This window comes from Amblyomma maculatum, chromosome 10 (assembly GCF_055883805.1).
Source record: "Amblyomma maculatum isolate TAMU_Amacu chromosome 10, ASM5588380v1, whole genome shotgun sequence".
NCBI classification, from domain to species: domain Eukaryota; kingdom Metazoa; phylum Arthropoda; class Arachnida; order Ixodida; family Ixodidae; genus Amblyomma; species Amblyomma maculatum.
The window spans coordinates 130,628,538-130,644,263 of record NC_139353.1 but is presented as its reverse complement, the minus strand read 5'-3'; the positions used below and the strand labels follow the sequence as shown (position 1 = coordinate 130,644,263).

The window sequence follows — 15,726 nt, the reverse complement described above, 5'->3', positions numbered from 1 at the left end:
CGCTTCGAAGCCACCCTTTGCCGGGTGTGTTCGCGGAGTCTCCTCGGAGCTTTGTCGATGCCGAGGTTCATCGCTAGTCGTACCGGTGGCTATTTAAAATTTAACAATGAAAATATTGCTTCGGTAACACCGAGGCCAGGCCAAAACAGAACCAATCACGACCGAAGTCACCGACAAATATTCCTTCACGAAGGTACAACTGATGAATGTACTCCGTAGGATCATAGGTAACTGCTCCTTCGCAGAGTCCAGAGAAAAATGATGCTCTGTTATGCTACTGCCTTCAAGCGCTGAAGAATCTGGGTTGTGTGCCGCTTCTCCTGCGTCAAAGAGATGGTTTCCCCTGGTGGCCGCCGCATTGGCATGGTATCAATCATGGGTGACGAACTCTAGCAATGGCAATTTGAGACGTCTTGTCGCCGGGCTCATACTAGGTCCCAAATGAAGATGATTCCTGCGGTGTGAGCAGCATACGTGTGCTTGAGGTACCAACAGCACGCGGGAGCATGCTTGATGGCAAGAATCTATTGTAATATACCGGAGAGGCCGGATGTGTGTTTACTGGCACCAAATTGAATGTGATCTGTGAGAAAGAGACACTACAGTAGGAAGAAAAGGAAGCAAGTAAGTATATGACCTTACAGCCCCCAGTACGTCGCTAATGCGGCAACGCAGGCTGTATGTGTGAAATAATGGAAAACCTTTACTTAAGCTTCGAAGCCTTTGAGTTTCTTGTCAAGTTGTAATGGGTCCACTACGCGAATAACGGTAGCCCCGTTTGCTTTGTTACTTTCTTCAAACGCTATATACACATTTTGTTTGGGTAAGTTTGTATTTAAGTTATTTTTTCCCCCTTTGTGAAGCATGATATGAGAAAGTATGCATATTGAACACTGTACTTATTGCACAGCATGGAAACGGTATGTCGCTTGTTCACAAACTATGCGTTGAATAAATTATGCCTCTCGTAATGAAGTTTTCTCGTACGTGCACAATTCTGTGACAATAGACATCTTCATCGTGAAGTCTAAACGATGACTTGCTAGCAGCTTTTACAGTTTAGCGGTGTGTGCAACAATGTTAGAAATAAGGTTTTTAAACTACGGTTCTAAGAGCGACCAATGCAGGAAATCGAGAACCTAGTGCGATTATAACATAAATGACTGAAAATTATTCAATTAAAGAAACACATATTTTCTACACCATGTGCTTACGTTAGGCGGAAAATTTTTAAAGAGCCATATCAGGGAGGATCTACTACGCGTAATTCATTTGACTTAACACTGCCATCATTTGGTTCAGTCAGCATTCCATCTTCAGTGTGTTTGCGTCTATCAAATATGATAGTTGGCTTATGGGGTTGAAATTTCAAAAGCGACTCAGGCTATGGAGACGCTCCGTTGAATATGTGGGCATGTAAAATCCTCTGTTAAAGTTTATCGCTGAAATTGGTTTCAGTGTTTCCTTTCCAGAGAATTAAAATTCAAAGGTTACATATTCACCATTTTAAACTCGAAGAAGCAAGAAATATTAGTCTTGTGAAACTACGTGTTACGAAATGTCTTTATTACGTAATAGAATGTGGCCCATCTCTTTATGCTGCCGTTAAAATGATTAAAAGATTGTGAATTCCACTAATGGTCATATTTCTGAAACAGCTGCGTACAATTTTTTGCAGTCAAGGCTCTCCAACTCGAGATAATTTTTCCAGCTTATTTCCCACAAAACTGCAGTGCACTCGTGGGCTGGCAGCTTCGGCTGAAACGGGAAAAAAAATAAAAGAGAGTAAAGTTAGTTTACTAACCTTTTTTTGTTTTCTCCTCGTGCTGACAGTTTTAAAGTAACAGTAGGCCCAACTACGGACGCTCTATTGAATGAACCTAATAAGCGCGGCAGTTAAACCAAAGGGTTGTGCACAGGGAACGTGATAAGATGAAGTGCGGAAGCAGAGTAGCATTAGGGTACTGATTTCGTGTTTCATATTTTTCCTTTAAGCACACTCGACCTGTCCAGTGTTGCGGGTATTAATACAGCCCTTGTTGAGCAGTGGTTTAGACCTCGAACTAGATTTCACTCCATGTTTGATGCATTTCGACGATGGTTCTTCTCTGGATTTGCTGCTTAATATTTCTTTATCATATTTCGCATTATATAGATTTGACCTTAGTTACGGAAGCCATCTGGGTGTGTCAATATTATACGCTCGATGCGCTTAATCAGCTTTGCGCGAGGTCCGTGGTGCCGCTGCATCCTTTAAGCCACGAGAGTTGAGAGAGAGAGAGAGAGAGATAAAACTATATTGTCGGGAGTAGTCTTACTGGGTCTTAGTGGAAGAGCCAAGTGGCCGTTAGCTGGTGGCTTGCGGCGACTTCTTCAGCGCGGTTTACGGCGCCCAATTGTATATCGGGGCTCGCGTTACACAGCACTTCCTCCCTGGATTCCAGTGAAGGAGCCTCTATGAGAGTCTTGGGAGGCGGGTCGTCTGAGCAATCCCAAAGGATATGATTAAGGGCGGCTTCATCTCCGCACTTAGTGCATGATGAGCTTATGCTGTGCGGAAATAAGTGTGAGTAAACCGTTGGAGGAAACTACAAACGAACGCCTTCCCCATGAGTTGAAGATCTTCCCGACCAACTCTCCTCTAGGGGGAAGAGCTCCTTTCATAATAGGCTGAGGCTTATACTATTTCGATATAGAGCAGGTGAATATTTGGGTAAATCTGCACGAGATGGCGATAAAAGCGGCGGCCGTAGACTTCGGCGCGGCTTTAGAATGAACCGAACTTGCAGTATATTTTTGCCATGCAGAGTTATTGAGTATCGGAGGCTAAAATACGAAGCTCGTTTTCTTGTCTACAAGCCAAAGGAAGAGTACAGCAACGTTCGTTTACTGGCAACGTGGGAAACAACAGCCTAGTCGCTTATCAGTGGCTCTCAGTCGGTGATAAATATTTTTCTTAGATATTCCAGATCGCTAAGCCACAAGAGATAGCTAAATGACAGGAGATGGTTATGTTAAGAGATTTTGTTGCTTTTATGCGAAATGCCCCGAAGGCTTTAGAGTGAAAATGTCTTTTGTGTGATGAAGCATATAGAGGAACCTTAAGAAAGAGAGACAGAAATGAATATGAAGAAGCATGGCGGTGTTTCGTTTTGTTATTCTCCGCTGTAAAAGTACGCACTCTATAGCGTCGAAAAAAAGGGAAAGGACAACGGAAGAAAAAGATACAGAAGCTCAGAAAACCAACTAGAAAGCCGATAGTTTCTTTGAGAGCCAGGCACGTAACTACTATGTCCACCTAAGTGGAAACGAGTCATTTTCTTTATTGAAACATTAGATATCTAGAACTGGAACAATAATTAACTGAAAGCATACGCGCCAGCAATATGCCTGTTCTGCCTAAAAAGCAAGTTGTGTTTTCAAGGGGATAACGGCACTTATATAGAATCACCCCTAAATGCTGTAGCTTTTCAAGTGCTCCCATTTAGTATTTAAAGGCGCTCCTGTCAACGCTAAGCTCCAGCAGGGCTTTCAGCGACATATTAATTGATCCGCGAGCTCTACTGCATTAGAGTTTTGGGTTGTCATAAAGCTGTATTGTACCAAACCTTCCAAATATTTTCGATCATAAATTTTATTTACCAGTAAGAGCAGATTACTGAACAACTCATGCTTAGGAATTTGTGCACGCATGTCTCTACTGTCCAGTCAAGGACAAAAATGAGCCATGCGGTTAAAAAAACCAGCGCTATTGCCGCATTTTTAAATTTCATACAAGAGAAACTCTTCCTCACAGCCTCTCTTTGCCTCAAAGGATACCCACCCTGTTCAATCCATGACCGTTAGTAGCGTAATCAGATGACAAGTTACATTGCTTTATGAACAGAATCGTAAAATGTCTGCCTTCTATTACTGAAAGCTGTAAAACATGCCACGACAGTGAAGACAAATTTTGATGCTTCCACTTTGCATGTCATTTTCCTGATGTGCACGCTGCAAAGGACGTGTAGAGCGTGAAATGTAAAATACAAAAACATCACTCGGAAACCAGAGACTATCCGTACTTGTAGATACGCAAGGCTTGTAAATCTTGGACGGCATGCAATAAAAAAAATTGCTGTAGTTTAGCTTGTCTAAACCTGGATTTACGTGAAAGCAATCTGCATGGCTACGCTTAGGTTCAGCTTCAAACTAAAGACGCGACTTTTGCACATAGTAGTTTCCTTAATCATTTCAGCTTTACTTATGCAATAGTGGAATCGCTTCACGTATGAGCACACTTTGCCTCTCGTCGTTGACCATTCTCATTCGGGTGTAGAAGACTTCTCTATTGGTATGGCATATTCTCTACGTCGAACTCCGAGGCACACCGTCGTCACAACGTTTGAGCGAGCCTTCTGTACTAGCAACTCACTGTTGTCGTTCGCCTCTACCAGCTACCGAATTGTCTGTCTTCTCTTCTCATTCTTTTATTTCTTCTTCTTCTTCTTATTCTGCTTCTTTTTCTTCTACTTCTCTATCTCTACTTCTGTTTCTTCTACTTCTCTCTCTTCTTCTTCTGCGTCTTCCACGGTGGCGGGTAACACGATGCCACGCCGACGGCTTGAAAACTCACCGCAGTGTAGCTGATTATGATGATGATGATGGTGAAAACTTTTGTTCAAAGCCATATTGGCTTAGATTAAGGGAAGGCTGATCGGGTCCCTAGTCCGGCACACCGTTGGTAAAAGCCGCTGCCCGTGCTCTTTCGACGAGGGCTCGTTGCTCCTTCAGGTCCGAGTTGAACAGAGCCGCCTCGCAGCCTTCCCACGTTGGCTTATTTATTATGTAAATACTGGTATTTTGTTTACAAGCCCATACCATATGGTTTAAGTTTGCCTTCTGGCCACAAAATGTGCACTGCGCCGAAAAGAACTCGGGCTCAAATCAATGCGGGACCAATAGTCCCGCTGAACGCAGCGATGAAGTTTATACACTTGGATATTTCGTATGAAAGTATTATTTCCACTCAACAATTTCAAATATACCTGCGCATCACATGGCCCTATTACCTGTAACAACGAAGAAGCAAACATGTGTGGCGCCACTGATGCACTTGCCCTCTTGTATCGGACACATTCCAGTGTGTTTACGAGTCCGTAAGCACTACAGACAATGTAGTAAGATTAAAAGGCAATGCAGATATCGCGAGTTACTATTTAGTAAATAGGAGATACATTTTTCTTCAAAATTCATGTGAGATGTTCGAATAACGCCAGCAGATGGTTTCAGACAAATGTCATTTTTGGCAGGCGATTTCTGGTTGAAATGACACCTTCACGGCGTTAAACGTAAAAAGCGGTCGTATATATTATTCATCTACAAATGACAGTTAGCGCAAGCTTCCTGGCCAGCCAATATGTGGTTTTCTTACAGATGTTTGCATTTCACGCCTCAGTAGTCTCTGCAATATATTAATCAATAGCGTGCACAGCTCTTTGTGTTGAAAACCGCCGAAGCGTACTAGTTTCACCCCGTGTTTGCTGGTTATTCGTTTGAAATGCGGTGCGAGAAATCGAGGGCTGTAGTTGCGCCGGTATCTCTTCCTTTACGACGTGGGTTAGGGTGTCCGCAGACAGAAACTAATACTGTGCTTTTGCATATCTTTAGACCAGTTCTGAGATTTTGTTTAAGGGTACACTCAAAGGTGAGACAGATACCGCTTCTTCCTTTCCCTTGAGCACTAGTTTAATACATATATATGATAAAGTTCATGCAATAAAAGGACGTAGTGAAGGCACCACCGCGTCTTTTCTTAAGCCGACGATTAAGTATTGCTTTAATGTTTAATCTCTCCCTCATATTGCATTACGTAGGCAATTTCTCTTCACTGGTCACCGCATCCGAGAGGTTCGGGGTTTCATCGTCAGGATCATCTGGAAGCTCGCTAGAGAATTAAGAGATACCTACTCTCCGCTTGCGAAGAAATCGACTTATCTGTGGTTGCATTTTTAGGAAATGAAGGTTTGACCCCCGCTTGTGCAATAAAAAGGCTTCTTACTCTTGGTACTCTTTACACACAGAAGCTCTTGCATTAAAAATCTGTCCTCATAATAAATTCCAGCGTGGGTGATTACCGTACTGCTGAAGAGTTAACACTGTTTCCACACATTTTAACTGACAGTTTCCGTGTAGAAAAAGTCCCAGGAGACCGAATAGATTTATTTCGCACGAGCACGATACCGTCTTTTTTGTACAGAATCGTAATCGACTCCGTTATTAGCGCCTATGTAGAGAAATGGTGCAGAGTATTGCTAGCTTCAGAATCATTCCTAATACAGTAGCTAATTCCTGCTTTGCGATCCAGACCACATAGGGTTTGTAGCCGCCGCCATTTATTTAAATACAAATATTTGAGCTAGAAGAGATAACCATTGATTTGTAGTTGAAAACATTAAAACACCATGCAATGTCCCAGATGCATGCTTGTCATTTTTCCAGGTGTCAAGGCTCAAAAGTAGGCGATTTGACGTGTAAGGATACCGTGCATTCAATTGCTATCTCTTACACTCATATGAAGCAAGCTGCCCAAGTTAGCAGTTTCAAACTCCACCATGCTTTCGGCTCTACTGACGTCACATAATCCACCGGCTATTTTTACGTCTAGCGATTTCCACTAAAATAAAAGAACTGCGGCACCAGACGCGGGCTAGTAATGAGTCAAAAAAGGAATGCGTTCTGAAGCACCATTGCACCCGCGACGTATCAGTGCCAGGTCATTTTGCCTGCCGAGTACTAGCCAGATGTAGGCTGGCAACATTTTCACGATGCAAGAAATTTCAACGGAGCGCAAGGGTTCGGGTGTTTATCGGCTCTAAACTAGAACCTACATCTTGTATTCTCGAGCTACGAAGATTGAAAGCGGAGGTCAAACCCCACCCAGCTAAAGCCGAGCTCTTGATTTTTAAAAGCTGCAAGGATTTGTGAAGATGGGCGCAGACTCTCTTATCACCGATGGGTGATTCTTTTATAAATGGAGGTACTAGTGCTTTCGCATTAGAAACGCAAATGATATAAACTTGCGGGCGGTATTTGCAATCACAAGACCGAGAAAGGTGGAGAAAGAGAGTTAGAATTATAACTCGGCAAACATGAAATGCAAAAAGATTCGGTTTGAGTGTCATGTAAACTTTCCAATCTCTCACCTTGTCATCTGCAGGGAAGCATTCCTTGGGAACGAAGGACTCGGAGCAGTTGGAAGTAACGGTCAAGAAGGTCACCTTGAATTTATCTCCCACATCAGACTGTTATAAAAGAACGCAAATATGTGAGCTGTGCATGCCCAATTCTTAACGCTCAGCGCAGTCCAAAAGGATATTTGCTTTATGCACATTGAGAATTTTTTTGACGAATACCGTGGGACAGCTCATGGCATGCAGATATATGATTCCAAATTATAGATACTAAATATTGTACTGCTTATTCTTGTAAGCCTATTCAAAAACACTGACTTGCCCATAATCGCCAACTATATTCAGCTTACCAAGAAGCACGTGTTCTTTTCATAATCTGCAATTTTAAAGCAAAAGTTTCACTGGGCCAGCTGCGCTGTATTTCACGTAAGCCGCCGTTGACCTTCAGCCTCTCGGCTTGCTCGCCGCCCACTTCGCACGTGGAGTGCACGAAGCGGGCGGCGCTCTTTCTTTTCTTCTTCACATCCTTGGAAAACTTCGTTCGTATCGGTACATGTCGCCAGTCTCCGCGGCACGCCGCGACTAACGTCATCACTTCGTTATACGCCTCTCTGCGCATGCTCCTTACTCTTCAGATGTTGTGCCACAGTATGGGTGCGAGCGCTACCACTGGAGCGTACGGCGCTAGCGTAGACCTAGGGGAGCCAGTGGGATCACGTGATTGCTTTTTCTACTGCTGAAGCAGACGCTGGATTGGATTTGTGCGTTTTAAAAGCTAATAGTCGCATTTATTTCTTTATTTTGCATTCGTAGGGAGTGCCAGCCTTGTACTTTTCATCTTGCATCGTTACTGAGGCTGCTGAAGTGTTTTTAAGCTGCTCTGTACCCGGACGTAAGCGAGGGAACCCGGCGCAAGCTCTCATTGCTACCGAAAACATAAGCTCACAGAACCTTCCTTAATCACCATTTTATTGGACAAATCAGCGAGTGATCATTCTCATGATATGCGCCGCAGACATTTCAGCGAGCGAGATTTCATCCATAGAGTTGGCGCTAAAGGCTCGGTGAGCGGCATAAAAAACGGCACACGTGTTTTAATCTGCATTTATCACTTGTGAAGCTAACGATACTACTGCTGGAAGGATGGAACCGATGCTGGATTCTTCACGGAGCAGTACCCTCTCAAAGAAAAGACGGATTGTGCCAAGGCCAGGAAGTTTCAGATTATTCTAAATTAGCGCGTTGACACGGAAGTTTCACAGAAGTGAACTAGTATATTCTGCCACCTCCGGCAGCGGTATGCATGGTAGCGTCTATAGTGCTGTAGTAATTTCGAATGACCGAGTCCGTGGATAAACGAAAGATAGAGAATTGCCTGCTGTTGTGATGTGTTGTTCGAGGTATTCGTTAAAAACATTACTGTGCGCGGGAAAAACAAATATCCGTCTAACCAAGAGTGCCAATAGCGGTAGTCAGTGCGCATGAATTCCTTGCGTGGACCGCACGTGTTCACACGTGATAAAAAATTAATCCATGTAATTCCCACAGTCAAACTTGCGTTTGCTCTACTACATTCAACTGAGCAGGAGAAAGGTGCCGCTTCCGCCGGCGCTATGCGAAGGCGCTCAGCATCTGTTAGGCTCCTAACAGTCCTCTGCTCCAATTGCAGAGGAATACCGTCACCTGTGCATTGATTGCTTTCATCTGACTGATTGTGTGGTAGCTTAAGGTGTTGTTTCGTTTTTGTTTTGTTTTTTCATAACAGTAGAAATGCTACAGCCGATGCGTGTCGTTGTAGCTGCTGTCACTATGATCTTGGCTCGCTTCAGCGCTTACTAAGCTTCCCGACAATGGGCTACTCTGGGTTCTCGTTTTTCGATGGTCTTGGGAGCCTCTTTAGCATGGCGACAGACTCTGTGCTTATGGAGTTTACGTATGTGCGTATTTAACTTGTCTATACGAAAGGAGCGGAGTAGATGGAACCTAATGGTCACGGGGGTTGAAGACACAGCTATAGATTATATCTGCATATTCGCATACAAACATCGCCCGGAATAGCAGTGCCTTGCTTTGCTTCGAGCAGTGATTTCATGGCTTGACCTTGCTTCGTTTTACATGGGTTTGGCCCTCAGGAGCGCATGGGGTCCTCCTTTCCGGCTCTAGAACTAGATATAGGACAGTTTAGTTGTTATTTAAACATGTCTTGTTAATCTGAGTGTAGAAAAAAAGAGGCAAATGGGTTGTACACAAAATGCTGTAAAATTATTATTTAAAGCATACTGCATATTCCTTACAGCCTATACGTGGTGAGCATTTGTCATCGCAAAGGGCTTAACATTTATGCAGAGCGTATTTCAGTAAAAGAGAGACAAATTTGGCTTTTCCTGTTCCTCCTCAAAATCTGTGAGCAGAGGTGATTGAGAAGTAGGCAAAAAAGCCTAACATTTTTATAGCGATAAAAATACAATGTCTATAGTTCAAGTGACATCGCAGAAAAAAATGTTAGTAAACGCGGCACATTCTCATAATCACAAACGACGTTATCAAGCATTAGTACAACGCCGCGCGTAGAAGATATGGTTTGCCAAATAAAGATGTGAACCTAAACTTTCTAGACTAACTGATCTGCGAATGTTTCCAGCTGCTTGGCGTTCGCACATTTCTGGAAACTGCGCTAGACGGGAAGGGAAGCGTTAAGATTATATATCACATATATAGCGTGAGTGCTTCCACAATGAAGGGACAATGAAGGCTAGGAAGTTGTGCCAAGCTTCGGAGATTCGAATTTTCTCACGCGTTCTGCAAACATTCATGCATGTTGCTTTTTTTCTCCTTCAGACACATCCCACCAGCGGCATATCATGAAATGTATGTAGACATTTTCTTGCTCTTCGGAACCAAATAGTTTGGTGGAGCTTGACGGATGAGGGAGGTTGCGCATATGCACCAATCATTTGTTAATGTGAGAGTTGGATAAGCGCAGCTACAATGAATTCGTCTCAAAACATTTGATGAATGTGCTAAAGAGTTTGGCTTATGCTGCCATGGACTTACCTGTTTTCTTACTTCCCTAACATTTAGGATGGTGACGTATCTGGAATGTGCTAACTGAGGTCGTTGTTGCAGAGCGAATTCCGCAAGTTTGGCATATTTAGGATTGCTGCCGTGGCTCACCCAGGTCCAATCTTCCGCTTTATCCTCCTCTTGACATTTTGTCGTAATGACGAATATGACGAGTGATAGCAGTCTTGTCGTGCTCATTTCCTGCATAAAATATAATGAACTGGCGCTGCTGCGTAGGCTTTGGAAGTGATTAATTGACTTTTAGTGAGTAAACCTGAAGAAACAAACGGCACCACTGGCCAGAACATCCTATTAGCCTTAGCTTGTCTGGTAGGAGCTGATATAGTTGGTTTATATTGTCGGATTTAAAAACAAAAATTACTGGAATTCACTGAAAGTCTCCTTTGTTGTAGGAGGAGGATATATCCATTGCTGCGTCTTCAAATGAATGGGCAAAGGGTATTTATAAAGGCTGCTTATAGTAAAAGCAAAAGCCAGAGACTCGCCCACTTGTATAAATTAAATTTTGGCTGGAGTTGATATATTGACTTTTTACTGTCACGGTGCCGAGGAGGCAAGTCAACGTTCAGTATCTCTGCAGGTCGGACAGCGCGTGTGTTCCATTCTCCTATTTTAATTATTCATCTGCTTCTTGGTCACCAAATGACACCTGGTTGCATTACGTCCTCCCTCAGAAAAACAAATATAGGCACTGACAGGAGTAAAGCTCGCCGGTGAGGGTAAGAGAACAGAACAAATCACCGAAAAAAAAATGTCTGTGATTTGGCCTGTGGTTAAACGTGGACATACGCGAGAGCTATCTGCGTGGTTACGCCTAGGTTCAGCTTGACATGACTTTTGCGCATAGTAGTTTACTCTATGGTTGCAGCTTTATTTATGCCACAAGTGACACTTTTGACCACTAAAGTGCTATGAGGATAAAGCCTCTATTGCGTGGTGTACCTAAGCCCTCCACTATAGCACCTCTTTTCCTCTGTTTTCACTCCCACCTTCGCGATGACGCGTTAGCTTAAGCTACCAGCCAACATATAAAGCCCGCTTTAACCAAGCCATAAAAACGTGTCTGCGTGGCCTAGGTATAACGTGAATGCAAGGGTTTTTGGCAGGATGATTATGATATCACCCTTGCTATGAAAGGAGATGCCCCAGGTGGCAGCTGCTGCCAAACGTAATGTCTGGAAGTCCTACGTCCAGTTGGTGCTCGGCCATGTCAGTTGCCAGCTACCGCCTCCCACCACTTCTTCTTTCTTCGCTCTTCGGACAGGCACGGAAAGTCACGATAAAATGGCGAGACTGTGGCCTGTGTAGCGCTCGCTACCATAAAAGGCAGGCAGAACGTCCAAAACAATCTTAAAATACAAGCACCGGCAGTCCCGGCGTGAAATGGGCTTCATGCGGAGCACGTGCGCTACTTCTGGATGAGGTTGACGGCGTGGACTATGCACAGTGGCGTCAGGAAGAACTTCATAAGTCACATCAGATAGAGGGCGCTCTTTGTAGGGCAGTAAGTAGCGGCTTAGCAAAGTCTCCGAGGACGCTTGGTGGTGGACAAGGGTCCGCACTCGCTCTTGGCCATCAGGGGGGGGGGGGGGGGGTAATCGATGTGTCGATGGCATTGCTTATAGCGAGCTGCATCGGTCGCCTATCATCGCTTGATGGTCATGGGGCTAAGTTTGCGGGTGTCCTCTGCGTGCTGAGTAAATTATTCGGCATGCGGCTTGAGCGAGCAGTCGTCAGTTGTCCATATCAGTATTGCATTAAACGGTTTGTACGTCACGGCCATATACGAGGCGAAAGGACGTAAAGTGAGTAGATTCCTGTACTGCTGTGTTATAGGCAAAAATCATGTACGGGAGGACGTCTTTCCGCGCGTAATATTGTACATTCACGTACATTGCCATCATGATCACTATGCTTTTGTTAGGCTTTCAGTGAAGCCATTTTTCTGCAGGCGGCAGGCAGTAGTTTTGCGATGGCGCATGTAACTCATCTGGAACCAATCCTGCAGGATCTGCACTGTGAATACGCACCGGGCCGTATAACAATCAGGTGCGTTAAGAACTGTAGGATTTCCGAAGAGGTACCTCGGTGTATAGCCTTCTTACCCGCATAGTGCGTTAAATAGTCAGTCGCAACTACAATCCACTTATTACCGGCCGACGATAGGGGGTACGGTCTGGGATATCCGTACTGACTTGGTCAAAAGGGTTACGCTGCTCCAGAAATGGTTGGAACAGACCTGCAGGCTTTACTGTAGGTTTCTTGGCAATATCTTCTCATTTAAAATCCAAAATTACTGTTAATCGTTGCAACTTCATCTTGTAATCGGTGAAGGATGTATTCATTACAGCGGCTTCAAACGGATGGACGCAGGTTATTTATAAAGACTACTTAGTAAAGGTAATAGACAAGGACTTGGCTAATCCTCCAAAATGAACAATACAATTTTCGGTAAACACAAATACATTATTTTAGTGTTTTAATATTGCCACCCATAGTAGCCGTATTAGTCGTGAAGGGGGAGAAGAGGAAGATCGCGCGGAGTGTGCGTGGTTCTGGGCCGCCGGTGCTTTGCCTGGTCGAGATCCTGTTCTCTGGGTCCTGCTCATCAGTATCCTGACCCGTCCTTTGAACCTGTCCTTCTGGACAGCCATCCAGGTAGCAAAAGAACCCGTGACATTCTGGTGGAGGTGCTGGGTCACTGCAGCACAGCCCCTCAACACCTGCTACTCTGATTCCGCCGCCAAATCTAAGCTGGTACACTGGGCCGTACAATGGCCCAGTGTACCAGGACCCAATGTTAGCAGAAGGACGCGTTTCTCCCACCATCCGTGGTATATCTACAGATGACTCCTCGTACGGGTTAAACGTTCCACGGCGATGCCTCCGTAGATGTAGAGGACTGGCTGGGACAGTACGAACATGTAGCCTGCCACAATGGCTGGAATGCCGATAACTATCTGCAGAATTTGCATTTTTGCCTGGACACTACCGCTCGGCACTGGTTTGAAAACCACGAGACCTACCTTACGGCCTGGCACGTCTGTAAGGAAGAGCTGCGAAGGACGTTCCGCAATCAATATCGGCGACAGCGAGTAAAGACCTTCTGCAAACTATAGAGTGCAACGACCTGAGGAAACAGTGACAAGTTGTGTTCAAGACATATTACGACTTAGCGCCCGGACCGAACCCCGTGCCACTAAAGAAAAATATGTGCTTGCACTAACGCGGGGTGTCGAGAGTGACATTTTCGGCGGGCTTATTCAAGATAGGCCGACTACAGTGGCCCAATCTGTAACAAAGGCTACGAACGTCGAGCGAGCCTTGGTTACGCGAGTGGACCATTGTCGTCGCCTTGTTGAAGACACCGGCCTTTCTGGAGGTCCCAGATGGATAGATTGATTTATTGAAAGGAAAGGCAGAGAGGTTGGCCGGAATTATTCAAATCTGGCCTGCTACTTTGCACTAGGGAAGGGGAGAAGACAGAAGATCATGATGGGTGACGATGTGGGAGAAGGCATATGGAATTAATATACAAGCACAGTAGCTTACCTGACAAGCGCAAATCAAGCCCGCTGGCGCAAAAAAAAGTGCAAAGAGCACGTACTGCCTGGATACCCTTCCCCTTGTCCTGCCAAGCGCTCAGCAGCAGTTCCTATGACGAAGGCCTCTTGTCCAAACGCTTCAAGGAAGCGGCTAGCACACTTCTTTAGCCCGCATATATTGGGCACACCTATAATATATGGTCTACAGTCTCTGGGATACCACGAGTTGAACATTCCGGCGAGTTAACCTGTCGAATTAAATGCAAGTACTTGCGCGTGAAAGCCACGTTTAAACGAAGTCTATGTAGCAAGCATGCCTGATGACGCGGAATATCACGCGGAACATAAAATTTCCATGTCTGATCGAGCCTTTTTAGACGAACGTGTCGGGCTTCTGGCTGGGCCCACTAAGCTGTTGTAGCATACTTCCTACAACTCGTAAGAAGGCATGTCGTATCCGCTCTTGAAAAAGGCACAGCTGTTTGGAGGCCATTGCAGCGTTTCTAACCTTTCAGCTGCTCGCTTTTAGCTCAATTCCCTGGACACTGCAAACCATCGCGAAATCATCGGCGAAGTTTACGAGAGAAGATACGGCAGCTGCTTCCACCTGCTGATGGCACAGTATCCTGCGCCCTCACGGACGCCGTCTGCGAAGAAGTACAACGTGCCCTTTATCCACAATGCTCCATTGCATCTTCACCTACTCAGACTGTCGAAACATACGCGTCCGTCGCTAGTCGTCAGCCACCGCAGCAGCCGTCAGTGCTGCCTGTTCGCCGCCAGTACATTGCCTACAACAGCCGTATTCCTGCGTACGACCTTCGTCCGCAGCAGTACTGGATGAGCAAGGCCGACGCGTGCAGGATAACCGACCAACGCCCGCTATGGTCCCACTGCGGACAAGCAGGCCACGTCTACCATCGCTGCCCATACCGCGAGCTCGGTCTTCGCAGCTTCCAGTGGAATGTTCCCCGCGCGGAGTTCGGTGAGCCGTTCTTTGACATTGTGGAATATCTACACCGTTCACCACCTCCCGACCAGTCTTCACGTCGCGACCTTCGCTCGCCACCGCCCCCGTTGGTACGATTCTCCCCTTCACAGCAATAGGCGGGAAAGCCTCTCCCCTCGTCAGGAAAACAAAGTACGGTGATGTCTGGAGGTGGCATTGCCGAACCCGTTCCTATTAAAGAACCTCCAAGTGCCTCGCTCAGTTTCCCAACACGAACCTACGACCGACCCGGCGAACTTCCCACCGAACGTTCCGCCGAACTTCCCGACGAACTTCCCGACGGAGCTTCCGACGACCCTCCCGGCCCAGTGTACAATAATCTTCATGTTGTGATCGACGGATACGACGCGAAAACACTCGTTGACACTGGTGTAGACTATTGAGTTATGAGTGGGGAGTAATGCAGGCGCTTTCTCAAGATAACGGCGCAGTGGGATGGGCCCGTTATCAGAGCCGCTGGAGGCCAATTCGTGAGAATAGTTAGCAGATGCACTGCTCGCACTGAGATTAACGGCCTCAGGTGTCCGGTGACCTTCGTTGTACTGTCGAATTCTTTCAGAGACATTAGTCTCTGCATTGAGATTTTGAGCGAGTGTAGCGCTTTAATAAACTTTAACGACCGCCGCCTCACGCTTTGTCAATCTAGATACACCTCGGCGAAAACAAATCCCCAAGTTTGACGGCACGTGTTTTGGTGGAGCACGTGACTTTGCCGCCTCAGTCTAGCGTGTTTCTCCCTGTCACGTCCAATCATGTTGCTTCTAGCGAAGGTCTGCTGGAAGGAAGTGCTCAGCTGCTTCTTGAACGGGGTCTTGGCGCTGCTCGAGGTCTCGCGCAGTGAACACTGGCTGCGCAGACGTCCTTGTCACAAACGTTCGTGGCACTCCACAGCACTTTACGAAAAGCATGGCTCTTG

General features: G+C 45.6%; 1 long non-coding RNA gene across 1 annotated transcript; it reads right to left on the bottom strand.

Annotated features, from left to right (window-relative positions):
- Positions 1-1,680: 1,680 nt before the first annotated feature.
- LOC146177462 (uncharacterized) lies at positions 1,681-10,425 on the bottom strand. Its single transcript, XR_014701322.1, has 3 exons — positions 10,227-10,425; positions 7,185-7,283; positions 1,681-1,758 (listed from the first exon to the last, which is right to left on the bottom strand). It is a non-coding gene; the product is annotated as an uncharacterized LOC146177462 (long non-coding RNA).
- Positions 10,426-15,726: the final 5,301 nt, after the last annotated feature.